Below are 27,442 nucleotides of genomic sequence, written 5' to 3' on the forward strand. Positions count from 1 at the left end.
TGATTTCCAAAGGAAAAGATGGCTTTGTCCCCAGCAGAAGAATGAATTATTCATCTGTTCTTAGATTATTCCAGTTTATTCTATGCTATTTCTTTCCCCTAAAAGTGCAGAAACTTTTCTTGTTTCTACAGAGCTAAATGTATCTCATTACTAAGTCTCTTTCTGTCACTTAGAGATATAGTTAAACTGATATACCTGGCTTTCCATTCCTGTGTCCAAGCGCCCTGTCTCTTCACTCTGTCACATACAATGAAGATGACATTTCCTTCAACAGATAAGAGCAAGCACCTTTAATCTATATTTAAAGCTGCCAGTCACATTGATTGACATAATGGGCTGCCAGAAGAATTAGCTTATACCTTTAGAAGGGTGTACAATTTCATYCCGTTTGTTCAATCTGCAATTGCAACCACTGAACATGAATCATTTATGTTTGCTGGGACTGTGCAAATCAATAATAACAGTCTCTGATCTGCCACCTTGAACTGAGCGAGTTCATAAAAGTGTACTCAGTCTAAATCCACAACGTACATTCTTTAGAACTACCTGATACAGCTGTACAGCAGTAATAAAATCAAAATGGGCTAGGAAAAAGAGATGTTTTTCCTGGCATCCAAAGAAGCATCGACCACTGCTCATTCTATATAGCTGCCTTATTTCTTCAGAAATTTCATATTGGAAGATGTGTAGGGAATATGCTACTAGAGCTAAATCTGTATTTATAAAATGTTATTAACAGAGTTCTTCAGCAAGCATTGCAGGCTGCATATAACTTTGTTATTTCACTGCTACAATGAAAATACAATCAAAATATACTGGACCAAAATATACTGGTTTTGGAAAAATACTTGTCTAGTGACTTTGATGAGAAAATTTCAACATAACTTTTCAAATTGTTTCCAGCCTAAGGAAAACAGGTAATATTAGAAAATACTATTTTCTTGAGAAATTTGTAATCATTTCTGTAAAACTCCAACTGTCTTAGAATGGATCTGTTGGAATGGCTCGTTTTGTGGGATTACCCTTTCTGTTTCCTAAAGACATGACCAAACTATGGAAGCTACACTACCTTTACCCCTTTAAACTAAGCAGCAGCAACGTTCTCTACGTGAAGAGTCTAGATTCTAATTTATCCCACRCATTAAAAGAAAAAAAAAGTGTGTATTGTGTGCAAACACTGTGTGTGTATGTATGTGTGGGAGGTATTTTGCAATGTAGATGCAGCTGTTGCTTTGTGAGCTACAGCTAGTACAACTAGAACTATGAGCTGAAGGTGTCCACTTTCAGGTTGCCCTTTGTGGAATTATGAGGGCCTCTTCCATTTTTGATCCTATTCTCAAGAAATATATTTGAAGCCCTTTGTAAACGTCATTGTCATTGTCATTGTCTGGACCTGATTTCCATAAAAATGATAAGCTATTCTACTGGCTGTGTTCTGGAACCTGAATATTGCGGTCTTGCTGAATTATGTCCATAACAGATAGCAACTGTCTTTACTGAGTTTGGTCTTTCACTACTCTTTCCCTGTAAAAATTCTTCCTAACGTCTAACTCGTCTAACCTGGAGCAACTTACAGCCATTTCCTTTTATTCTATCAGTAGTTATTCTGGAGAAGGTATCAACCCCTACCTCACTACAGCCTCCTCTCAGGTAGTTGTTGAGAGAAATAAGGTCTCCACTGAGTGTCTTCTTCTCTAGACTAAGTAACTCCAGCTCCCTCAGCTCCTCCTCATAAAGTCTGTGCTCCAACCCCTTCACCAGCTTTGTTGCCCTTAGCACAGGAATCTCTCCCCCTTTCTCTGGAAAAAGAAAATTCATTAAAAAATACTACCAAGCACTAAAGTAAGAAAATGTCAGTAGTCAGTTTACTTGTTTTAAGCAAATCATGCTCTCTTTTTAGTATGTATTTGGAAAAAAATCTAATTCATCAATCCCCTGTCTTTTCCCACARGACCTCTACCTCATTTGTCACATAAGTAACTACTGTGAATGAAATGAAACATGTTCTTCTGCCTCTCCTATAGACTTCCTGGCTTCACTTTGTAACTTAAGGCTAGGTTGTTGTTTGGATTCATAAAGGTGCACCTATGCACCAATGGAATTTCAAGATGAGATATCCATTAGCTTTACAAATAGCACCCCTAAATACATTTTTAAAAATTGGTCATGAATTTATGTTCCGTACTTTCTCAGGACTCAAATTCAGATATCAGCCCGTATTTGCTGAAACCTAAGTATTTACCTGCAGAGCACAAAGCAACTGAGATTTTTATTAATGTGTGGAATTCTAAATAATACAAGTAGGCTGAAAATTTAAAACCCAGGTATTCAAGTATTGAAAAACAGAACAGAAGCTATTAAATTCAGGGAACATGCTATTTCTCAGCTCTGAAGACTATGCTTCTTGAACCTTAGAAGGTTTCAACTTTGGTTTAAATTTTACAAATCAACTTTTACTACTAACTAGCTTAGCTCATCTGCTTATTGTTGAACTTAAACTATCTCATGGAGTTGCAGGACAGGTTAGGCAAGTAAAATCTGATTACTTGCACACACAAAAAAATGGGAAAGGATGTAGGAGAATAAGAATTTTGGAATGAAAACCAGGAATTTTCCCTTTCCAGCAAACAAAATATTATGGTAACAATATTGAACAAAGAACAAATGAAATATAAGTAGAAAACTGTGTGAATAACTCTATAAAATCCCCAAAGAAGAAATATATATTTTTAACTATTAAAAGGCATGTAGGAGAGAAATGCACTGACAGTTGACACTTACTAATGTCTATGTAGAAATATTTGTTATACAAATATAAAGCAAGAGTCCAAAATCCTAGCTTCCAGCTGTTTGTGTTTGGGGATATATCAGGATAATAGCCTTCTTGTGAGCATTAAGGAATTATTAAATATATATAAAATATGCATATTCTCAAAGAATTCTAAAGTCCACATAAACATAGAAATAAAAGAGACTAAAATAATTTATTCCAATAAAACACAAAACCACATGTCCCAATGAAAGTTCTTACTCCTGTTTAAGTCAAGATGTATAAATACACACAAACACTTCAAACACTACAAAGCACTTACATTTAGCAAGAGAGATCATTCCTTCCATCCTCCTTATTTCAAACAATCAGTGATACCAAAACATGATTGAAGTTTGAATGTACAACAAAGATAGTAAGAAGTTAAAGCCTTAAACAATGTTTAAAGGGCCCGTTCTTTCTTCTGTAGGCATTCTCTACAGGTCTTCTATAAAATAATGCATGGCAACATCTGTATTAATGGAGCCACACATGGTAAAAATAAAATAGGTCTGCCCGACATATAATGTTATTATTCTGTTGAGCAAATATGATAAATGACAATATTTACATATCATTTACAAATGACAGCTATTAGTGAAAAGCAATATAAACACTGAGCAGATATTTTTTCTCCCAGCAGGAGCCCGTGTGAAATATTTAGGCAGCAGAGGCCAAATCTAAATTTTACTGAAGTCAAAGAGAGAATTCCCTTTTATTTAAATGTGCTTTGAATCAGTCCCTTAAATTAACACAGAGAATAAGACCTTTTTCCTAAAGAATTAAAATCATTCATAGTACAGTGCACTAGAAATTCCCAACTTGAAAAGCTATAAAATGCATGTTCTCACCATGATTTTGTATATTTTGTAACATTAGTATGTCTTCTTCTGCCTCTGGCAGAGGAAATTTCACTRCACAGCAGATTTCTCAATGTCAATCAGTTATCCAAGAACAAATAGCCTACAATAAGAGTCTACAATAATTTAAGATTCTTCAAGGTGATATATACAGCTTTGCAAGGTAGTATGATATACATGACTGAAAAAGTTTTCACAGCTGGAGTATTAAAGTTTGGCTCATTAAGAACTAAAATGTCTGTCACTATTACTGTCGAATCTGACATCAAATATTCACTCTTTTCAGATTAGCACAGTATTACTACAGGCCTACTGATAATGTTTTTGCAAGAATTAATATTTGAGTTATAAAAATGAAGAATAAAATTTGTCCTGCACATAGCTTGAGAAGTTTGATCAACAAATTCAGTATACTTTAAGTTTGTAAAACCAAAACACACACACACAAAAAAAAAAAAAAAAAAAAAGCATTGATGCCCTCAGAAAGGGGTGTACACAGAGCCTTGTACAAACAGCACAGTCTTGTGATTCACAGTTTTTTTATTACTAGAATATGCAGTCACAACTGGAAGATTCAAAGATTCTATTACTGATGAGTGCATGAGAAGAGCTTGGAGCTTGGATAGAGAAATGTAAGTAAAACTCCACGCAAATTTAGAATAAAGCCTGGATTTTAGCTCATGCTAGCTGATCAGGTTCCAAAGTATATCTGTGTTAAATTAAAATTTCAGCAGACTATATACATGTAGACAAAATACATATGCAAATGTTCACTAGCTTTCAGTTAAAGTATTTTTGATTGAATGCTGGAGCAATTTTGATTTCTAAACAGAAACAAAACATGTTTACAGCTTCTGATATATTGCATCCCCTAACAATGCACAAGAAAAAAAATAATCCTTAAAACCAACACCAAACCCACATTAATTATTGCCAGCAAGTGGCCAAGATTTGTCAAATGTAACTAAACTATGCCATATCACAAAGTATAAAAAGTGAATTAAGTGATCAGTTTAATCAGCGTTAAGTGCAAGTTGATCAGTGCGTCTGAAGAAGAGCATCTCCAGCAGGTCAAGGTGGGACCTGATCAGTGTGTATAAATACCGCAAGGGTGGGAGTGAAGAGGAGGGGACCGGCCTCTTTTCAGTGGTGGACAGTGACAGGATTAGAGGAAATGTCCATAAACTGAAGCATCAAAAGTTCCACAGGAACTTAAGGAAACACTTCTTGACAGTGGGGGTGACAGAGCCCTGGCACAGGCTGCCCATAGAGGTTGTGGAATCTCCTTCTCTGGAGGTCTTCAAAACTCGCTTGGATGCAGCCCTGTGCCCCGTGCTCTGGGTGTCCCCGAGTGGGTAGGGTGGTTGGACTAGATGACCTCTAGAAGTCCCTTCCAACCTGAAGCGCTCTATGATTCTGTGATTCTATGAATTCACCATCCACGTAGACAGGTAATTTCTCTCAGATGCTTCATTCAGATATTTTTCTAGCTTATAGTTACCAATACAGACTCTGCCAGAAGAGAAAAGTGTCAAAATATTGCATTTGGGCTACTGCTACAGGATTATTTGTACTACTGCATCCAGATTCTTCACTGCTTACATTGGCAAGAAGTGTCACGGCTGAGTATTCACCTTCAATCAGATGAAGAGTTTTTTGTTAAATGGAATAAGCACAGAATGGTTCTCAGTTTAGAAAGGAGAGAAAAAAGATATAAATCTAAATAGATTAATAGATATAAATATATATAAATCTATAGACTAATAGATAAATAGACTAAATAGAAATAAAAAAAATACTTGTAAATAGAACCAATGGCATTCAGATTCACTGAGCTAATAAATGTAGTTTCATAATTCATTTTTACAGCACAGTACCATATTTAACAAAGGGCAAAATAATCTTGTTGAAAGTTGTCTTGCCTTTTCTTGGTCAAGATAATCACATGGGAGATTTTGTTAATCAAACAGTGCCAATCTGAACATGTCAGGAGATCTAATAAATTCTGTTGACTTTCAGTTCCTAACACTCTCCTAATTCCTCATGGTTATTGTGAAATTTTGGCTCTTTTGAAGTCCACAGGAGATTTACTGCTCAGTACATTATGTTAATTTGATGCACTTTAATTAAAGTATTAATTAAAAAAACTGTAACAGGGGACCAGAAATGTGTTGTGTGAGGTCAGTTTCACTGTATGACATGTTTCTCATTCTCAAAAGTCAATTTTTCAGTAGGGTTACCACATACAAGTGGACTAACACAGTTTTTTTCAAGATTACTCCTAAATTGAGAGTTATCTGGGACTATTTTTGCACTTGTAGTAAAGCTTTTAAATAGTACTTGTTAAGAATCCTAGAAAGTTTCAGAGATGGAAATCTGGGAATTCTAAGTTATGATTTGTTATTAGCTATAAAAAATGCAGCAGTAGGCTATTAGAAGAGAGCTGATGCTTTTCTAATTCTCTTTTATAYAACCATGTTCCTCTAATATGAGCTATTAATCAATGTGCTCAGAAATATTCTCCCTTGTGAGTAAATCCAGCAAACAGAGGCAGCAGATATGTTCCAAGAATTAGAAGTTGTAAAAGTAAATGAGGTGTAACTTGCAATGGAGCTTCCCTGTGGATTTCACTGTCTTTGGTAAAGACACAAGTAGCAACATCTGGGCATGCACATATGCACACACCTACACATAAACCAAATCAGGCCCTCAGATTACCTGTAGTAGCAATGATTTAGAACATCGTAAGAAATGTAGCTTATATTCATCTTCTGAAAGTATAAATACTCAATGAAAGCATATACTAGATTCAAAAAATTTACTGTGATGCTCCTTTTGAATTCCAATACGTTCAAAACAGATGAGGAAAAAAAATAATCAAAGCATAGACAGCCTTGAATGCCAGCTTGCAAATAGGTACCTTATTGATTTAGAAGTAATGAATGAAATGCACCGGAGCAGAATTTGATCCAGCTAATAAAATCAATAAGAATGTTATCCCATTCATAAATCCTGAAACATAATGAAAGTTAAGTTTAAATTACCTTCATTGTTTTTGCTAAAGACCTAGCACAGGAGTTTCTACAATTCCTTGGCATCATTTGACATCTTGGCCATCCCTGTTACAGAAAACTTGTTAACAGAGGAACATTCCCCCTGCCCAGCTCTGAGCTGTATTATTGGCAATCACATCTATGGCTGGCATCTGTTGGCAGTCATATGTCTGCAGGGCTTGATATTGTACCAATATCTTGGGTGTAGTAGTTCCTCCTCATAGCATGATTGTTTATAAATTATTAATCTCTAACATTTTCAGCAAACAGTAGCCATTAAGAATTAGATTCAGTAAGCTGTGCTCAAAGATGACCTTCAAGGACTTTACTAAATTGAATCAAGAATGATTCAAAGATGGGCAGAAAACTTACTCTAACTTAGCAAGTATGCACCAAAAGAGAGCGACTTCTAATGAAGAGACAGCATGAGTTCCCATCTCTCTTCAAAGAGGCCAACAGTAATTGTATATTAATTGTGAGTAATTATAGTAAGGGATAGTAAATATAAAGGACAACATTCAATTAATGGATAAATAGCTTATTTGACAGCTGAAAAAGTTATGTCATACATAAATTTGTGGTGTTGTGGAAAATTTCTTCCTGATCTTGTGGAATACAAGATCATACTGTCAAATGTGATTTTACTAACTATTATCCTACCTTATGAAAATATCACAAATGTATTACAGCATATTTCTCAGGTATTTCCAGTAGCAAAAATAAATTCAGATACTAAATRCTCTGAATTCATATCTTTCTCTACATTAAAGAGAATTTACTTAGAAGAGCATTATATTAAGAAAAACAGTTTGTTCATAGCAAGATGAGTTTACTTCCTGATCTTAAAAATAAACAATAGAAGCAAGACAAAAGTGCTGTCTGCAGTACTCAAATGTAATACAGAGAAGTATTGTAGCTTTGAAATAGATGGTTCCTTAAGACTGCTCCTGTAGTATGCTGATAATATGTATGATGTGGCCACTTGACATTTGTATTTGAATTAACAAAAACAGTAATCCCTAATGGCTATGGGAAACGCTAATTTGACATGATTATAATGTATACAGAAAACCCAAAGGCAGTGAGATATTACTGATATGTTTGATCTGATAAGCATTTTTTCATTCTGTTTATGAAGTCAGAACTTGGAAATCAAGACTTAAGGCTTATTACACGTTGTACTAGAAGAGATTTTGTTTTTGTCATTGAAGCTCTGCCTAGTGATAATAGTTTTTACATGATTTCTGTCTAATTCATTCATCTAAAAATTCCCTTTTGCATTCTAAATCACTTTTCTGCTATAGGTCATAAATCCTTTTGGAAAGATTTAACAAGAAGACCTTCAAGTAGGTCTGAAAGGTTAGYCTAGCTATGATAGTATTGACATGAATATCCTTTTTCCAAATTGTAGTATTTAAAAAATATCTCTAAATCTTTTCTTCTTCTTATAGATATATTCTACAATTCTTTAGAAAAACAAGGAACAAATCAAATAATATGTGAATGAATGTGAATAAAATTCACAGATATTCTCCGGGGTTTATTGAAGAAACAGCTAAATAGATTTGTGGACTAAATCACCAACAGGCAAAAGTGTAATCACAACTTTCCTGTAAATCTTAAACTGTGAAAACTGAGTTGCCTTCCTTTTTCAGCAACATGTATAACAGATGTATATTTATTCTATGTATTTGTTGCTTCTTGATAGRATATTTCTGTTTAAGATGAATGATAAGCTTTGCTGTGTTTACTTTTGAAATAGATAATGAGAGTAACTTCCAGGGTGAAAATTAGTCCGTTAATAGATTAGAATAGAAAAAGCCTGAAAAATGAGAGAGCACCAATATACAAAACTTTTTGAGCATTTAGTTTGCTTCCTGACATCTAAAATATTTTCTATAAAACTGCTTCTTTTATCAAGATTTCCTATAACAAGGGTTTGATATTGTAGCAATAATGCACAGATAATATTTCAATGGGCCTGGTATGAATGGTCAGATATAGAGGAAATAAAAGATAAGACAAACCATGAATCCTAGAATCCTAGAATCCTAAAGCACTATTTGTAGTGCTTTTTGATGTTTCTGAGCGTGATGTAAAAGATGGGGCAACCCTTTCCCATTCCTTACTCTGGAATTCCCATGTACTGAAAGTCACTGAGGCAGCCCAGCCTCCCTGGGATGTCAGCCAGCACTGTGAAAGGAGCTTGCTGAAAATAACCTGATGCCAAGAAGATACAAAGGGCAATCACTTAAAGTGAAAGATTTAGCACAAGGACAAGAAGACTACAGCAATAGTGAGTGAAAAATATATGTATTTCAAGCTGAAAAGCAGCAAAGCAACTTCTGCAGTGCACAGATCACATTTCCTTAGTTACTGTAGTACAAGATGGCTATAGGTAAATGTATTTTAATTTTTTTAATATTTCTTTTTCAAGATTATTAAGGAGCTGGAAGTTGGACAGACACCTAGCTTGATTTGCTGATATGTAAGTTTCAAGAGGATAAAATAATTTTCCCCMACTCACTTATTTGTGCACCAATACATATGTTGGGAAATATGCTAAAGAATAAGTAGCTGCTTTATAATCATAGGGACACATCAGAATACAAGAGAGCAGGGGAAGAAATTAAGAAAGATGTAGATCTCAGAAAGGCTCAAACTGTCAGAGAGTTTGACTCTGTTAAATAAAATGCAGTGAATATTAGTTGTCAGAATGTTGACAAAGAACTTAGAGAAGAAATATAAAACAGCAAGGCAGAGTTGACAATGCAGTGGGCAAGAGTCTTCTTGCCATCAAGCTCAGAGATAAATCAAATACAAAAACTAGAGACAATACAGTAGTAGCACTACTTTTTAATGTAACTCTCTTCTATACTACCACAAAGCCTTAAGTTTCTCGAGTTTTCCATTTGCATATTATTACTTTTTTTTGCTACTTTTACATAATTAAAAAGGCCATGCAAATATTTCAGATTCATAGATAGATATTCCTTCAGTTTTCCGAAACAACTATTGATTAAATATTTTATAGAATTTCTAATTCAGTTATCAATTACTGGTACTGTAAATTGGAATTGTCAAAGCATGCAGAGAAAGTGAAATTTGCTCAGCATTAAAAGACTCTCATACTTAAAAGCAGTTACAGGATTATGTTACTAGACATTTAAAACATACAGAGTATTCAGAGTAAGCATTCTCCATTACAAAAAAAAAAAAAAAAAAAAAAAAAAGACTGGCATGATAATGTTATCATGATTGAGAAACACATTATTTGTATCAATTGCCATCATAATCCTCATCCTCATACTAAGCAAAATTGCAATGCTAATTTCTCTAATATTAAAATCCAGATCCAGATAGACACAACTAAAGAGATGTCACAAGGTAGACAATCAATGTAGACAAATACCTCCCAGTACTTCTAGAGTGACAGTACAGAGGTATGTGACTTATGTGTGACTTGTTCTCTCAATTATGCTTATTTAAAGCATTTGATGATTTGTTTGAAAATCTGGAAGATGCTTCTTTTCCACTTAAACAGAGAAGTTCTGAGGAATATGGTAATCCAGCTCCTTGGCAGTTACTTTTTTAAAATTTCACATGGACATCTCCTATACAAACATTCTTTATCCTTGTGCTGCAGACAGCCTTTTGTTAAAAAAAAAAAAAGATGCTATCATCCATCATAAAGAAATCTGTGTAAAGAAGCTAGATGCCTTCCTCCCACTCATTTAAAAATAAATACTAAGATCTTGAACTGATTAGATATGTCTATGGGCAACCAGAGTAGAGATCGCTAGAGATCAAGATATTATGACTTGATGGAAATAAAGAAAAAAAAGATGAAATACACATAACATCAGCAACTTGATGGTCAGTATTAGATGGAGAAAGATGCACTATTAGAGACATTTAAGATAGTAAGATGCAGTGCAAAATATTATTTTTCCCTACCATACCCTGTATCCACCCTTTCCCATTTCTTCCTCCTCCACACTTTCACTCACGATGTACACAAACCCTGCCCACGCAACATGAAACAGAACTTTTAGGTCATGGAAGCATAATTCTCTGAGGGAGATTCTGCTGGTTTAACCATCTGTAGAGCCAGGAGCCATGAATGTGGCCAACGAAACTAAGCGAGAGCCACTGTTAGCAGAACTATAGGATCATATGATTTAACTGGGGCTGCTATAGGAGTCATAGCTTCAGGGTAAGCAATGTTACCCTGCATGCTGTAACTTGACTCTCTGTTCTTTGGTTTCAGCAGGAGTAGGATACAATTTGCACTCAACGTGCTTGTGGCAAGTGAACTCAACCCTTAGTTTTTATCATTTTAGAAAATCAATATATGCTTGACGTCATTCAATCCTCTGTTTAGAAACAACTCCAAATTCCTAAGAGACAATGTAATTTTTTTTCATAACAAACAATTTCTTTTATGGAAAGGCCAAATTTCCATGCTAGAAGACACTATCAACATAAACTGCCTGTATAAACGCTACATCATTCTCCCATGAAACCACTAGATTTAAAAAAAAAAGAGAATAGAACACCTAAATATGGTTTTTATGCAGTAACTGTTTTATTTTTAGTTAGAAAATCTGGAGTGTCAAAAACTTGAATCTCCAAGTCCTACTTAGTATTTTCGGGCAGTTAGAGATGCCATTTCAAAAATAAGTGGTCTTTAATACACCAAAATATTTCTATGATGAACAGACAGATGATATCTTACTTTAATGAGTCTTACTGGTCTTACTAACATATTGCATGCAACATTTTCGTATTCCACAGGTACTGCAACACAGCTTTGTAACATAGAGTAGTAGCTTTAAATAATCTCTTAGCTCAATACAACAATTTTTCCTAGGTTAGCATTGCATTTGGTATGAGTATGATATCATGAACATGATATCATGTTCCTATTTAGGATCCAGAATTCCTGAGACCATATCTTCTTGCCTTTCTCTGTTTCACTCTGTTATTAAATATAATCAGAAATGGTCCTGATGTTTCATGATAATCTAGGAAAAAATATAATTTTCCCTTTATGCCTGATCCACAGTCTGCCATAAGGTACTAGAGCTGCTTCCTGTATGATTTGCTGTAATAATTTGCTCAGAATTTGGAAGGATGTAGTAGTTGTAATGTTCATGTTGCAATGAACTAATTACTGCCCTGTATGTTTGCAGCATGGACAAGGATACCATGCTTTGTTCAAAGGCATCAGATATGGCTGCATTGAACTTAATAAAGTGTAAAGAAGTTTAGGGAATGAAGAAGTTATTAATATCAGATTGTGTCTAATTTTCTGTTTGTTGTCAGGAGAAATAGCATTAGTTCCCATGCCAAAGCCTGTAAATTTGTGTGGTGAAAAGTTAATTTTTAGAGGATTGTTCTAAACAGAAAATGGAGGGTAATGGACAGTTAAAATAGAGAAATCAACCTTCAACATGATCTTGCAAAAGAGGAATCTTGAAGTTGAGTAGCTCAAGATGCATTTAAAGTTCTCTCGCAGTGAGAAATGAATAGGCCCATCTGCCAAAGTTCTGACAGCAGGTGACAAGTGAAGAGTGACTACATAGATCTGGAAATTCTATACTAATTGTTCTCTACTTTTAAAATATCTGGGCCTTTTGATTCTTTTAGAGAATGGTTTACTTGCAAATCATTTGTTGTCATCTATCATAAAAACCTTCAATACCAAACACAGATTGACATTAAACTGCTTTTTGCTTTAAACTTATCAACATGTGAAATAGATTTTACTAATACTTAAGCAACAACAGAAGTCAGCTCAGGCTTGTTCATATTAATAGTAAACATGATTACAAGAGAAAAAAAAGAATAAGCCACCATTTTGCATGTTTCAGATAAAACCATAAGTAGCAATTTAAAAATTCTAACACAGGGAAACCAAGCTGGGGTTACAAATTAAGTGGTTTAGATGAGTGTGAGGTCACCTTCTAAGGGATATTCTGACTAGCTGGTATATTTAAACATTATAATCCTCCCCTCTCTCCCATTTTTGCATGCTTRCTATGATGCTTAAGCAAAAACAAAACAAGCAAACAAACAACAACAACAAAAACAAAACYCCACACTCGTTTACTGTGCTAGAGAAACCTTAATGGGTTAAATCTGGGGAAAATAGGGGAAGATGAGAAGAAAATAAAAAAGTACATATGCGGTGCATGTGCAAGATTCTTTTTAAGCAAGTTTCTCTCACAGATGAAAAATTGCAACCACTACAAGGAAATCTTAGTATAAAGAAATAAACTATTTAACAAAATCTAATAAATAATTTAGAGGTGGGATTCAAGAAAACACTCACACTAAAAAAAACCAAATGCTTTGGTGCTATAGAGCTATTAAAAAATAAATGGGATGCTGTTAATAATTTCACTTCACAAAAGCAGAAACAAAGACAGTATTAAATTCATTGGGAGGAGTGTGAAAAAGGGATTGGTGTTAGATTTGGAAGCTCTATGGTTCAGTGATCTTTGATCTTCCATTTCAGGCTCAACGAAATGAAAGGATCTAAGCAGAACATCTAAAATGATCAACATGTGACTGGAATCAGCTTTTCAGTCATCTCTACCTGYTAGCCAGTGCCCAGATCAAGCTAACAGATTTTGTCCATGTGCCTTGCAATTCTCACACAGAGGAATTCAATACTGGTGAGATTTTTTTTCTCAAAATAAATTTGTGCTTTCCTCCAAAATGCCAAGAGTGTGTTTGAACTATAACCATTCTTGAGAAAGTGCTCATTTGGACAAAACACCTGTCTGAAAGGTTTTTCAGGTTCATGATGCCGTTTCTGGAGCTTGCTTGGGGAGATATGCCTGAAAAAAAACCCATCTGTGTATCACTTAAACTCTGGAAGCTCTAATTTGAAGCCATAGCTCTGTGCAAGGCAATGGGCTGTTGATTCAACCCAATGAATCCAGAGCTCGGTGCTTGGGGGTACTGCAGTAATAATCCATCCACCCTAGAAAAGCCCAGATGAGAAGAGAAGGGACTGAAATATTTCTCTCCCATATGCTCCTGAGAGAAGGGTATAACCGTAGGCTGCAGGCTACCCTCTTCTGAGGCAGAATGTGAAAATATCTCCCAGACAACTCTAGTGTAGATCAATTTTTATATATATATATATATATATATATATATATATATATATCAGGCCATTTCATTAGATTCAAGCTTTTTTGAAAGCTTGACAAACCCCATCAGCTTTGATGATGACATATATAGTGTGAACTGCATTCAACACACAGTCATTTTGGTTGATGTTGCTCTGTTTTCGTTACCATTCTATTGTAGAAGAGATATTTTGGAAGTGGATATTGCTATTATATATATGTAGTTTTGTGGCTYAATGGAAGAATGTTATAGCCTTACTATATGAAAAATACACTTCGATACAATACATTTAGGGGTCAAAATAAGATGRCTATTTTTTCTGTTTTTATCAGCTTTTTAGTTATTACTTAGATAGCTATGCTACTGAAGCACATCACTGTCCACACTTTAAATAAATGAAATCATCCTCCTCAATGACAAATACACTTTTGCAGACGTGACCACATAAGCTAAATATTAACTATGAGATTGTGATTTCAGGTAAAATCTTGTAAAACCATTTTTTTGTGGGAGGAATACTGAAAGTAGGCCTAAAGGGTGATGGAAAATAAGAGAATGCATCACAGTTTTGTGGAGACATCAAAAACAGCCAGATGTTATAGAAACAGAGATGAAGTTGTAGTATATATTTGTATGAAATAGGTACTTCTAAAGGATAATGAGCCTAAAAAAAGATCTAGCTGGTGAACAGGAGTTTTATAAGACCTGAAAGTTCAGTGGGTCTGATCTTCCACAGATATAAATTGATGGAGTCCTATTAACCTCAGAGGAATCATGCCACTCCACTTGCAGTCGAGCTGGATTTTTCTTTTCATGTTTCAGGTGCTTTGTTTTTTAAAGCAGTCCTACAAAAATAAAGCAGTAGCGTACCCAAGGGATCTGCTGGTAAAGGAATGGTTTCCATTTTTTGCTTTCCAGATGGGACTTGTTATTTGTTCAAGCTACTAAAACATTATTTCAGTACAGTAGTTCTCTCTGTACAGTTTTCCATGTTATTTAGTACTATAAGGGCATTTTCAATGTACTGTCAGAGAGTACTTTGATAACACTTTCCTGCAAAGCCTTGAATGGGCAAACCTCCCACCTCTCTTTTGCTGATGTGTGCAAGCTCTTCTTTCTTAATCAGGCCTAATCATGGTTTTCCTGGCCGTCTCACCGTCTTCTAATGACCACATTGATTAAACTAGAGATTCACTGCCTAATTTAATTTATGATGGCCGTTCTGCTGTCACTTGAACATTGTTATTAATACTCAGATAATACAGCAATGTGTGAAACAGAAATGCCTATGAATAAGTAATACTACAACAAGTCTTATCCTAGCATTTGAAATAGAAAATGGCAGTAGCCTTTTTCAACATGCTTATCAGTTAGCCCAAAGCCAAAAGTGTGGTAAGTGACTCATGGAAAGCTGACAGCTCCATTGCCATGATGATGTCATGAGTCTTCTTTTATATCTTCCTAAGTGTCTACGTGACCTGCCCTCATCTTCCCTAGGAGCTTTGCATGCAGTAAATCCTCATTCTACCTAAGTTTCACAGACATTTAAAACAAAATATAAGTGGGAAGTTGAGTGAAAGCCAAAACCAAACAACTATTTTATAGACATGCATTTCTAGGTGCTGTCTCTGTTGCCTCTCTTTCAGTCAAAACATACCTACCTCACATTTTATTCTAGGGAAGGAGATTATTAAATCTCCCTTTCCAAAACCTCTTTCCTACATCCAGATGGTAAGCATCATCAGACTGTGCTCTGGAAAAACATGTAGTGAATTATATACAGGTCCTGAGAGCAATTGCCCTAGAATTGTGTTTTTATGCCTCCATGACAATTAACTAAACTTAGATTGACTGTAGATTTGCTGCTTTGCTTTTAAGAGCTTTATATCGCTAGTATTAAGATATACCACAGTGATATATTAGTTGGTGAGATTTTCTCATACCAGGAATTTTTGTGGTTATTTAGTATAAATGTAAGAGCTATAGAAAAAGTATCTCTGCAACTATACTTTCCTAAATATTTGTTTCCTATTTTTAATATAACGTACTTGAAGAAAAATAAATCTTGCTGTTTGTGTCTGTGTGCAATTCTTCTGTAGCTAAACTGTAATAAATTTATCTCTGTGAGTAGGTGAATCCTAAATGCTCATCCTCATTCATTAAGAGGAYGAGATCATCAGCTATGTTTATCCATATAGGCAACATGGATGTCATTTTTGGCTAGATAGTAAGCTAGAAGATCCATATCATATACCATGAGACTATGTAGGCTAAAAAAGTAGCTAAATTATGCTCCCACCCATCCTCACTCAGAACTCCCATGAGGAGGATGAACAGAATAAGAAAATCAAACCTGGTGGGGCGCTTTCATTAGCTTGCTTTCCTTCTGCCCAAGGCATTATATAATAAAACATTAATAAGACATTATATAATGAAATCTATAAATATCCATAAATCTTTTTACTCTCTAAGAACAGAAAAACTGAGAAATATATATTAATAATACAGTGTCTATGTACTGCATATACCACACAATTAAATGTGTATATGAAAAAATATTTAATTCATTTGATTATGGTTGTATGAGAACAGTCCCTGATCAAATTTTTCACTTAATTTTTTTTCCACTAAAGTCTGGCCTCTGGAATTGCCCTGTCTAATATCAGATCATGCTCTGATTTGTTATTTTTTTTTACCTTAAAACTGAATACTTTGGAACAGATAGCTATCACTAACTATAYGATAGTGCCCTGAGCACTGTGAACCCTAGCTATGTATCTACTGAATCCTGCACAATGTGTTACATGAAAACAGACATCCTAACTTCAGAGGATCCAACACTGTTTTCTAATGTGATTTTCTTGTGATACCACTGAAGCATGAAAAATGATAAAAATAAGATTAAGATGTGTTCTAAACAATTTTCTGGAAGATATAGAAGAACTTTTCTGTTAAAAAGTTTTACAGCAATTGACTTTGCAGCTTATATTTCCATAAATTAATTAAATTGATTAAAATAGAAACAATATCTTCAAGCTCTCTAGTATTTAGGCAAACTCAATATTTTAAACTTATCATTTATTTAGTACTAACAGAAGACAGGCYTTACACTTTCCTATTTATTTATAGGGAAAGCAGGGGACAAGGTCATTATCACCCCTCTCCCCCACCGCATCTGAGAGCCTTTTTGATGCTCCAGTTTGCGGCTATGATAGTTTATCTTTAGCTGCCTAGTTACGTGCACGTCATCCTGGTCACAGAGAGAAAAACCATCAAAAGTTTTGCATACTTAGGTCTGCACATCTGTGTGTACCAATTCGCCCTGGGTTAATACTCAGTAACATCCATTACACATACGTCCTATTTTTATGACTGAAAAGTGCAATTTTCACACTACACATGTGGAAACTCAACATTTGTCTGGAAATGAAAAAAAAACCCTAACGTCCCAGCAAGAAAAAGCCTTTTTTTTTTTTTTCTTTGGCTGAGGATAAAGAAAAATCAGTGGTATCATTCCAACGCAGAGATTCCCATCTTCCACCCAATATGGATGTGGGAGGAGGAATACTGAGCCATCATTTCATTACAAAACACTTAATTTTGTTCTGGCAGCTGGTAGGACCCCAGCTGTCCCTTTTGCTTTCACCCTGTGACAAACACATGGAAYGCTGTAATAATTTTAGGCACAAAGGGAGAGAAAAGATGAACAATAGGGAGTWACTTAGAATGCTCACTTACATGAGATGTCATTCTGGCTCCCCCAAATGATTTGTTTTTCTGTTAGCCCAACTGTATCAAAAGTTTTAGGCCATATATTTAACTTGATTACATGACAGAATAGGTSTTACATGTTTCTTAGTATTAAATAAAGATATGCTGGATTGTAGTTTATGGGCTGGATTGTAGTATATGGACAGCAATAGCTATCTTTTCTGTTTCACAGAGCCATTAGAGAGGAAATTGCCAGTGCAAGAGAAGTTTTTTCCCTGTAGGACTGAAAAACTGCAAGAAAACCATAAATATATCACAAAAGGTCAATTTTCAGACAGTTTCTCATTAAAACATGCTTTAACTATTGGTAGAAGAACCATGGATTGAGTGGAAAGGAACTACATATTACTGAATGTCTCAATTATACTTTATAATTGCAATGAGGACACTGGAAAATCAGTCTGCCTCAATGATCTACCCAGAGGTCTAGTGAGGGCACACAGACAAGTGGGTTTCAGAAGGRAAAGACACATAAATGGGAAGAGAAGGGAGGAAACAGCTGCTGCTATACAGAATATTTTACACGCTGGGTCACAGAATTAAGCATCGCACATACACTGGATCAGACTCCTTAGAGTATGCACGACTCTGCTGGAGTCACTAGAGCTTCCCTGGTGACAACTGTTGTCCACTCTATTCAAATAAACTTATAATGAACTGCCATACATATAACATGAAATAGCTGCAAAACAAAATCCTTTTTTGAACAATGTGCCTGCAAACGTCAAAAAACTTTAGCCGCTGCAAAGAATCCAGCCTTAGATTTTATTTGGTTTTGATGCTGAAGTGAGAATGTTCAGAGAATGCATTATGTCTAAATTGGAAGCTCATTAGTAAAATAGAAAAACAGTCATTGGCTTAGGTGAAGTCCACTTCTACTTAGTACTGCCTGCAGTAGTTGCTACAAAATATGAATGCAGCAAAAGGTAGATTAAAATTTGAGATTTGCTAGCAAGTCATTTATCAAAAGAAGAGAATAATGCACTTCTAGGAAATTATTACAAAACCAGAGCCTTACAGATTACCTTCTAGAAACTTGGATCACTTCAAGTAGCTTTATAGTTGTTCCTTACAGAGCAGAATTGCCCTTAGTCAAATTTAATCCTCTAACAAATACTACATTAATCTTTCTAAACTTTGGCCTGGAGAAGCAGTGTTTTAATTTTTGAGAACAGCTGGTAGTTCACCRAAGACTCCTGGAAGGGCTGGAAGCATAGGATGGTATGGAGATTACAAAATAATAGTTCAACTAACAGTGTTTGCCTTTGAGTTATAGGATGACATGAAAAAAAATAAATATCCTTAAGTATCTCAAAAAGATGTGACACTAAAGAGTTTATCTGTGACAATCCTCTTTGTTCTTGCATTCATCTGTGAAGATACAGCAAAGGAAATGGAGGATCTGCAGTTATGCGTTTGCAATACACAAAGTCCTTGTTTTCCCACTAGGCACTGCAGAATAGCAATTGTCCATTCACAGCACATATCACATCCTCTGCATTTCAGAGCTAATATTTTTGCAGTCCTTAAGCTAGCATGGTTGAACCTAGCACATTTAATTTTCATAGCTCTTTGAAGTGCACTGCATAAGGACAGTTTCCAGCATGAACTGATTTTTGATGTRTGATTTGTTCAGATAAACCAAAAGATTTTCGAATCGTGAAAGGTTTATATTTACAATAACATCTCAAACAGAGCTGTAAAAAGTCTCATTCCACAAACTGAAAAAAGAGGATTGATAGTCACTGAGCATATCTGTCTTTTAACCAAAATAACTGAATAAATTGGCAGTATTGACTGGTAATAGTTTTTAAGATCACTCATGCACACACATACATGAACTCTGACGAGTGGCTCCTCCTCTTTCATGTTAGAATCACACTCCTGAAAACAACGTTAGTTTTATGCTAGCAGTTGCTTTCGTTTCCTGCAGCACACACTGTTCACTGTAATGCTGCAATACTCATTCAGCTCACAAGCTGCTTCAATAGGGATTGAACCTATATGTCATTAAACAGACATCAGGCTGCATTACTTCAGCTTCCAAATAAATTCCCACTTTTCTCCGGTTTGGTAGCAAAAGCAGTCTGAAAACTGATGTTGATGAATGGCAATTAGCTCCCTCCGCTCCCGGTGAAGACTTGTTTATAAGTTAAAGCACAGGCTTCCTCTTAATTTTGAACTTCTGAACCCAAACCAAGCAAAGCATCTCAAGCAAGTAGTAACACAATGCTGCGGAACACAACACTCCTCAAAATGATGCTTATATTCCTTTCTGCTTGACGCATTTCTTTCCAACTCTTCCTCTCTCTGCTCTAACTCTCAAACAAACTCACAGCCCCCTCAGGATAGGAATGAGTTTCTCCTTCCTTCCTTCCTCCCTTCATCCAAGGCAACCAAGTGCAAGGTCTCCTTCCCTGCCATTGAGCAGTAGGGCTACACAGCGAAAAATGCAATCACACTTYACTCAGCGGGGGCAGAAACAATAACAGATTACGATAACAGATTCTTTCTGCAGTCTTCTCTTGCCATAAAATGGTTAAATCAACATATGTTAGCCTGCTCATCCAGTTTGAATAAGCAGAAAAAGGGAGGAAATTCAAAAACCGGTTGCTGTAGTAACAATCACCACCAAAAATCGTCTCCTTTAAATGATAGTATTATCTCCCTCTCCCCCTCGCAATTTTAGTAGCCCTTTAAAAGCCATCATGCTGCCTCGTTTAGGTTTGCTGTACATACCTCAACCATTAAACAAGACATTTAACCATAGTGGCAGTTCTGTGACCTTTGAATGCCGTGAAATCTCTAAGCGGTGCAGCTTGTTCATGAAGACTTGTACTGCAGAATCCAGTAACTGCATCCAGGGTTAGGAATGCAATTAAGTAGCAACAGCAATAAAAAAAAAAAAAAAAAAAAAAAAAAAAAAAAGGAATAAAAAAAAGGAAAAAAAAGAAAGCCTCCCCAAATCCCCCCCAGCCCAGCCTAGAAAGCCACCTTAAGAAGCAAAAAGAGTCGGAAGGAGAGGGCACTTTGCTGCCAGTGAAGGGGCTGGGGCAGAGCAGAGCTTGCTGCAGTGTGAGCCCGGTGCTAGCCAGCGGCAGGCCGGGCGCGAGCCGGAGCAGGATCCGGAGCRCGCGCGGCGGGGAGGTGCTGTCAAGTGCCACAGGCAGCGCGCAGCAGACCAATCCGCGCCGCTGTGCCGGCGCGCTGGAGTGGAGCCTGCTCTGTTTATGTTGCCTCGTTTCACGAGTGACGTCAAAGGGTTTAGTTTTTCCTCTGCATGTGCTATTAATTTCAACCGGCTACTATGGGAAGAATGTGGCCGCGATTTAGGCAGGCTCCCCTGCTCGAAGCGAACCAGAGCCGTAATTTGTCTGTCCTGCATTTAGGAATATTTCATAATGAGAGGTACCAGAAAGATCCAAAATATCCACACAAAATGGAGAAAGGCTATATTTATGCAAACATCCATTGGAGTGTTCTAAAATATGCCCGAGCTATTTTCACAGTGAAAGTAGTTATCTATATGGCTCTGTGGCAGAAAATCGGGCTGGATTCTGCCCTCGCCCTGATGTAAATCAGGATTTGCTTCTCTAAATTTCATTGTGTCACACTAGTGTAAATTGGAAAAGAAATAAAAAAAAAAAAGAGCCAGCTGAGCATGGCRCTACTGGATACATCCCTTTATCAGTCAGCACTAGTTAGAATACAAATTAGCAAACTTCTGTCGTTACCAGGTCAGAGCCACTGACGCAGCTACTTCAGGTTGTGCTTCTCTAGGCAACCATCCACCGCACCAGCAAATCACAGCCCAGGCTGCACTCTAATAAGAGATCTGCTGCAAAGCAGCACACTCAGTTTTATTTCATACTGAAGCATACAGCAAAAAGCAGAAGACTGTGTTAGAGCCTGGCTTCCTAGATTGCCACACCATTGGCAACAGGGAAGCTATGCAGCTCAGGTAGAAGGGAAGAAGAAGCAACATCTATCAAGCTCGATTAGCATGGACCACAGAGCCCACAACAACAAAATATAATTTATAGGAGATTACTTGACAACAATGATTTAGTTGTCTTCATCACTTTAATTTTATTCATTTATTCTTGTAGATTTGCCAAGAGATTGGTTTATGAGGCATAGTTCAGTCTTAAAGAGTCCTAACAACCYAATATGTAATTTAAAAATAATTTAAGTGCTTCTGAAAGTGAGAACTCTGAGAGCTCTTGAAAAATGAATCCTCCAGTGATTCACAGAACAGGTACAAAAATAGTAAATGTAGTAGGATAGGAGCTTCTCCWTGACAGGACAGGTTGATGGCTACCAACTGAGGCTATCAAAACATGGCTCCAGAGAGATCAAAATATTAAATGATTCTTTTCACTAAAAAGGCTGCCCACGTTATCATTCCCAATGTAATCAGCTTTGTCAACAAATTTAAAGGGTYATTTAGGGGTTTGTTGGGGTTAGTTAGCATTTATATCAACTAAAAGGGTTAATTGATATAAATGCTGAAAAAATATATTCAAAARTATTAAGCAAGTTAAAGATTTACAAACCAATTTGAGCTTATTATTTCTTTCTGACAAAACTTATCTGACAGAACTGTTTAAAGCAATCTAAAATGTATAAATAGGAATATGATTTGCAATACACAGAAAATTATCACTTTTTTTTTCACTAAGCATTGGTGASGGTTCAGTAGAGCATTGCACTTTGGGAATTTCACTTTGGGAGCTGATTTTGGGAATGTCAATGTCAATTAAAAATGCCATGTCAATTAAAAATGGTATGGTTCAACTGGAAAGCTTTATCTTGTCCAAAAAGGCAACATATGACTGTTTTACAAAGGGTATATTTATTCCAAAAAAGTACAGTATTATTCTTTCCCCTAAAGGTATCATCCACCCACAGCCTGAAGCTCTTTTAAAGCCTTCATGACAACATGGCTGCAGCTGAACTGCATATTAAGTCACATACTATAAGTGTGAATTGTTGAGGAGAATGATCTTTTTTTTCCAGGGTCCCTGCTAAGAATATATTATAGATGATCAAGGACCACTGTTCAGGCTTGTGTACTGGCACTGCTCAGTCTGACAGTATAGACAGGAGCTATATGCAAAGAGGAAGGGATTTTTCTTTCTCCATATTCATTGCTGTTAGGATGAATAAATTTCAGCAAAGCTATTGTGCTGAAATACATCGGCTGTGATGGTCTCCAATATTTTTAAAAGTAGGGTTAGGCAAACATCTTCCAAGAGCAGTTTAGATATAGGTGGTCCTACTTTGGAGTATAGAGACAAGACAGGGACACTTCTGAGGGTCGATTTCAATTCCTTTTTTTTTTTTTTTTTTTTTTTTTGTTTCATTTTCTACTTTTTAGTATCAATCTAATACATTGTGTGTCAGAAATCAGAGTTTCGGCATATTCAAGTTCTGCACAAATCATAGGAATCTATTGTCTCAGTCATAGGGAAGCTGGGGTCATAGGGTCATAGGGAAGCCTCCAAGAATCATTTGGCTCTCTAACAAAACGTGATCACTGAAGTTGCAGGGGTGATTTTGTGATGTAAATACTTCTGGGGCAAAAAGAAAGATGGACTGGCCAAAAAGCATTATGACAGTTTTTCCTTTGACAAAGATAATCTCAAATGCATACATGTAGAGATGGGAAGTTGAATGCACAGCTGTGCAGACTGTTGCAAAGAGGACCCTGGCTTCCTCGGCATAACCACATGATGAGATGGTAAACATCATTGAAAAGGAAAAAAAAAAAAAACCCATACTCTGACATAGGTTTGGTAATCTAATGAGGTGAGCACTAAACTATTCTTACAGGTCCTATAGGGACTGGTGACATGAGTGTCCAAGCAAACATGACTCACAGGAGTCTGATACAAAGCTGGAAAAGTGAAAAGGCAATGATTATTTTAAAAAAGTCATATAAGAAGAAAGCAAGCCCACTGGTGGTCAATCTAGATGTTTCTAAACTAATAAAAATGTTTGAAAAATAACAGAAAGAGTTGAAAATCTTGATGCATGATCAAAATTACAACTTAACTGGTATTCAAAACCCTGGTGCAGTACAGTGATGTGAAAACGTGATTGGAATATTAATACTAAAGAGTACCATTTGTTCAGGAAMAATGGGAGAGAAAAAGGTTAAGGAGGTTATGCTATATATCTCAACCAGATGATCAGAATRCAGCAGGAGAGTCATGTATTTAAAGTCTAAGTGATAAGAAGCCGGAGAAAAATAAATAAATTTGAGTGCCAGTAAAAATTATGTTTGCTCATGATGGCAGGCACTGTCTGCATACGTGTATGTGGATGTAGTGTTAGATGCCTCCTACTAAGATAGCCTCTGKTTTTTTTCTTCTTCTCTAGTGCTACATGGGAAATATTTAAGAAGGACTACAGCAAGGCACAACCTATTGATATTGCTGTCAATCAGAGGCAGTGAAATAGATCAACGGTGTGTGAGTAAGAAAGAGGAGAGGATGCATCTTCCTCTAGTAACTATCTGCCACTGCTGAGAGAACCTGGGCCTGACYCTCCTCTTCCACATCCCTCAGCTCTTCCATCAGTTACTTTTCCTTAGGGGCCTCAGTCAATGTAGACATCAACATGTAAGTCTGAGGACACTGAAGACCCTGTGATCAAGTATACTTCTCATATCTTCATTTATCTTCTAATTTTATATCTTTCTTTGCTGTGGAACAGTCTTCAGTACAAATGAAAACAGAGAAAGGAAAGTACAGACAATCATGGTGAAAGAAGCACAGTTTTGAAGAAATTTATGCTTATCTCACCCCAGGAGTAAAGATATCTTACTCCTACAGGTTAGTTTATATGTTCCACTGGATATGTTGTAATTGGGAAATTTTAAGGCACATTTCTCCACACTGAATCATGATTGTGAAGAGATGTGGTGCTGATCAGCCTGTTTATTTACAAATTAATGCCCTCCATCAGCTTTTTAATCTTGTTACAGATACAATGAATAGCTCCTAGCATGCTCAGCATATTTTCTACAGAATAGGCTCCCTTAGAGTTCTCTTCTTTACTTGAAATCTGTGCAATATTTTTAGTGAATTTGCACACAGCCTGTGTGGACTATCGGAAGAGGCTGTAGACTGATGATTCAGTGATATCTGGAATGACACAGGGCCTGGATGCAGTGAGCAGTATGACGCAGATCAGCAAGGAGATAGGTATGGGCATGGTCATCCATGTTGAGGTGGTCTCAAAATGAAAGAAGATTATGGACACACAGATTGCTCATGTGACTCACTGTTCTGACCCAAAAAGCAGGCATATCTTTGCATGGCTTAAACTACTGGACTTGATTTCATTTGGCTAAGCACTTAGATACAAGGCTGTTTGTGTGGCTTATAAGAATTTAATAATTCATATCACTTTACTGCCCTACAAAATCTATGTTAGTATGTATATTAAAAACTACAGAAAAATGAGTAAAGTTCTAGAGTTCAGCTTGGTTTAGTTTACAAGAATGTTCTCAGTTGCGTAGTGTGACTAGATATTTAGAAAACCTCTTCACTTACTTATAAATACTTTTTCATAGATAATAGTGATGGAAATGATCCCCAATAGAACAGGAGCAATAGTAAGAGCTTAGAAATCATTTCTTATCTACAGATCAGATAATTCACATAAACAGCACTAGATGAGCTCAATAAGCACTGTTGATCATAGAATGATGGAATTATCAAGAACAGAGTTCCAAACATTGGGTTAGTGATTGGGGACACAGTGTGGGGGGTTGATTTTCAACAAAAGAGACTACTGAATTTCATTAAAAAATAACTGAACAGTCTCTCTGTGGTGGCATTGAGGAGCAGGGGCTACTGGCTTGAAAGTCCAATAAYGTTTATTTCATAATCAGCAAGCCTTTATATAGCTTATAAGAAGATCACACGTGCTACACACATATACTACATGTCCATTCTGCCAATCATGGTTTGCCAGGTTCACATATCAAAGGCTACCGTCTAGTCCTTTATAAGATCACCTATAATGTCCTGGATACAATACCTTTTTTGCCTAAAAGCAAGTGAAGCACAATTACTAAGGATTACATCAGGACTATCCAAAGAGCTTCATGGTCATGCAGCAGCCAGACAGTTGCCCTTGTTTTTTGTCCGCTGATGGAACAAGTGCACTGTCACCCTTCAAGGTGGTTATCTGCTACCAAGGCATCTCGTCTGCTGATAGACACTGCACTGCCACCCTTGAAATAGGCCTCTACATCTCTCAAGACATAATTGGAACAGGCTGCCCAGAGAGGTTGTGGAGTCTCCTTCTTTGGAGATCTTTAAAACCCGCTTGGATGCAGCCCTGTGCCACGTGCTCTAGGTGACCCTGCTTGAGCACGGGGGTTGGACTCGATGACCTCTGAGGTCCCTTCCAACCTTCGGCATTCTATGATTCTATGATTCTATGATCTCTTCAAGATGTGGGTATTATTAAGTTCTCTACGGATCAATCATTGTCTGGTTTCTGCCTTACAAAATTTTATGTGAATTACAAATGGTGGCATTTGGCGCCCAAAGAACTGGAAGAGGTCCCAACGTAGCTGCCATGAATTTGCCCTCAGAGTTAGGCTTCCTGACCAGCAGCGCACAGAGTGGTGGTAAATCTCAAAGTCAGAGCAAAGAGATTGGTAGAAGGGTAGTTTGTGCTGATAGTGCAGATGCTGTATACAGGTACAAAGGATTTCACTACATGGGACTAACAAGCTGATGTACAGTTCCCAGGCAATAAAAAAGAAGGGTGAGAAAGCAAATTTGTGAATGACTCGTTTTTGTTTCATGAGCAGACCATATGCAAAAACATATATCTGCTTCCTAATACAGCATTCGGTTTCAAACCTAGGAAAATTCAAAAAGAAAAGGTGAAAAGTTTAATATTTTCTCTTACCAGAAAGATGACAAACTTTCTCTTATTTTGGCCAATGGCAAGTACTTTTGGCTTTGTCGTGATTGCTCATACGTGGCTGGTACAAGCTCCCTCTAAAATAAGAATATATGCAGAGAAATTTCTCAATGTTAAAAGGCAGCAAGACGAGCATACTCAGAAATCTATATTTTTAAATATCACTCTTGTTTATGCAATTGTGAATATTTCACATATTTACCGACCCTTAGTTAATGTAAGTGATTTTTGTTTACTTACATTGCTTTTAAGGCACTGGATTCTTCTATGTGATTACTTGTTTTTAGGACAATTTAAAAAAAAGAGAGAAAAAAAAAACCGAAAGGCAATATTATACTGTGCCACAGAAAAAGTTGGAAAACCAGAAAAACAAATCAAATATAATTCTGTATTGAAGGGTTAAAAGCAGAGTCAGAGTCATTAGTGAATCAACCTGTGAAATTGTAAAAGTGCAATATTATTACTGGGCAAAACAAACAAACAAACAAACAAACAAACAAGCAAAAAAAAAATAGAAAAAACAACTCTTCCATTAAGTGTCTTGCATCCTGTATTTGATAAATAAGGAGAAGCAAGAAAAATATCAATATGGCATTTATCATCCAAAAATCACTCTCTCAATATTTTATATTCAGCAATGTGTTACTGAAAAACATTTATACACAGGTAAATGCATTTCAACAAATAGTGAGGAAAAGACTATGCTATTATTAGGTTTYCATTCTTAACATAAATAAGCTACAAAGTGCAGCTTTCATGCGCTCGCTCGCGCCCTCTCTCTCTTTTTTCTATTACCTTCTGTAACATTTCAGGTGCAGAAAGGCATGATTCTTTCTTAAATAAATCTTTGA

The 27,442-nt window shown here is 36.3% G+C and overlaps 1 long non-coding RNA gene across 1 annotated transcript; it reads right to left on the reverse strand.

The window, feature by feature from the left end:
- Positions 1–20,403: 20,403 nt before the first annotated feature.
- On the reverse strand, positions 20,404–20,746 carry LOC112954914. Its single transcript, XR_003250803.1, has 2 exons — positions 20,634–20,746; positions 20,404–20,493 (listed from the first exon to the last, which is right to left on the reverse strand). It is a non-coding gene; the product is annotated as an uncharacterized LOC112954914 (long non-coding RNA).
- Positions 20,747–27,442: the final 6,696 nt, after the last annotated feature.

The sequence above is a fragment of the Nothoprocta perdicaria genome, unplaced genomic scaffold (genome assembly GCF_003342845.1).
Source record: "Nothoprocta perdicaria isolate Ctin4 unplaced genomic scaffold, notPer1 scaffold_52, whole genome shotgun sequence".
Lineage (NCBI taxonomy): Eukaryota > Metazoa > Chordata > Aves > Tinamiformes > Tinamidae > Nothoprocta > Nothoprocta perdicaria.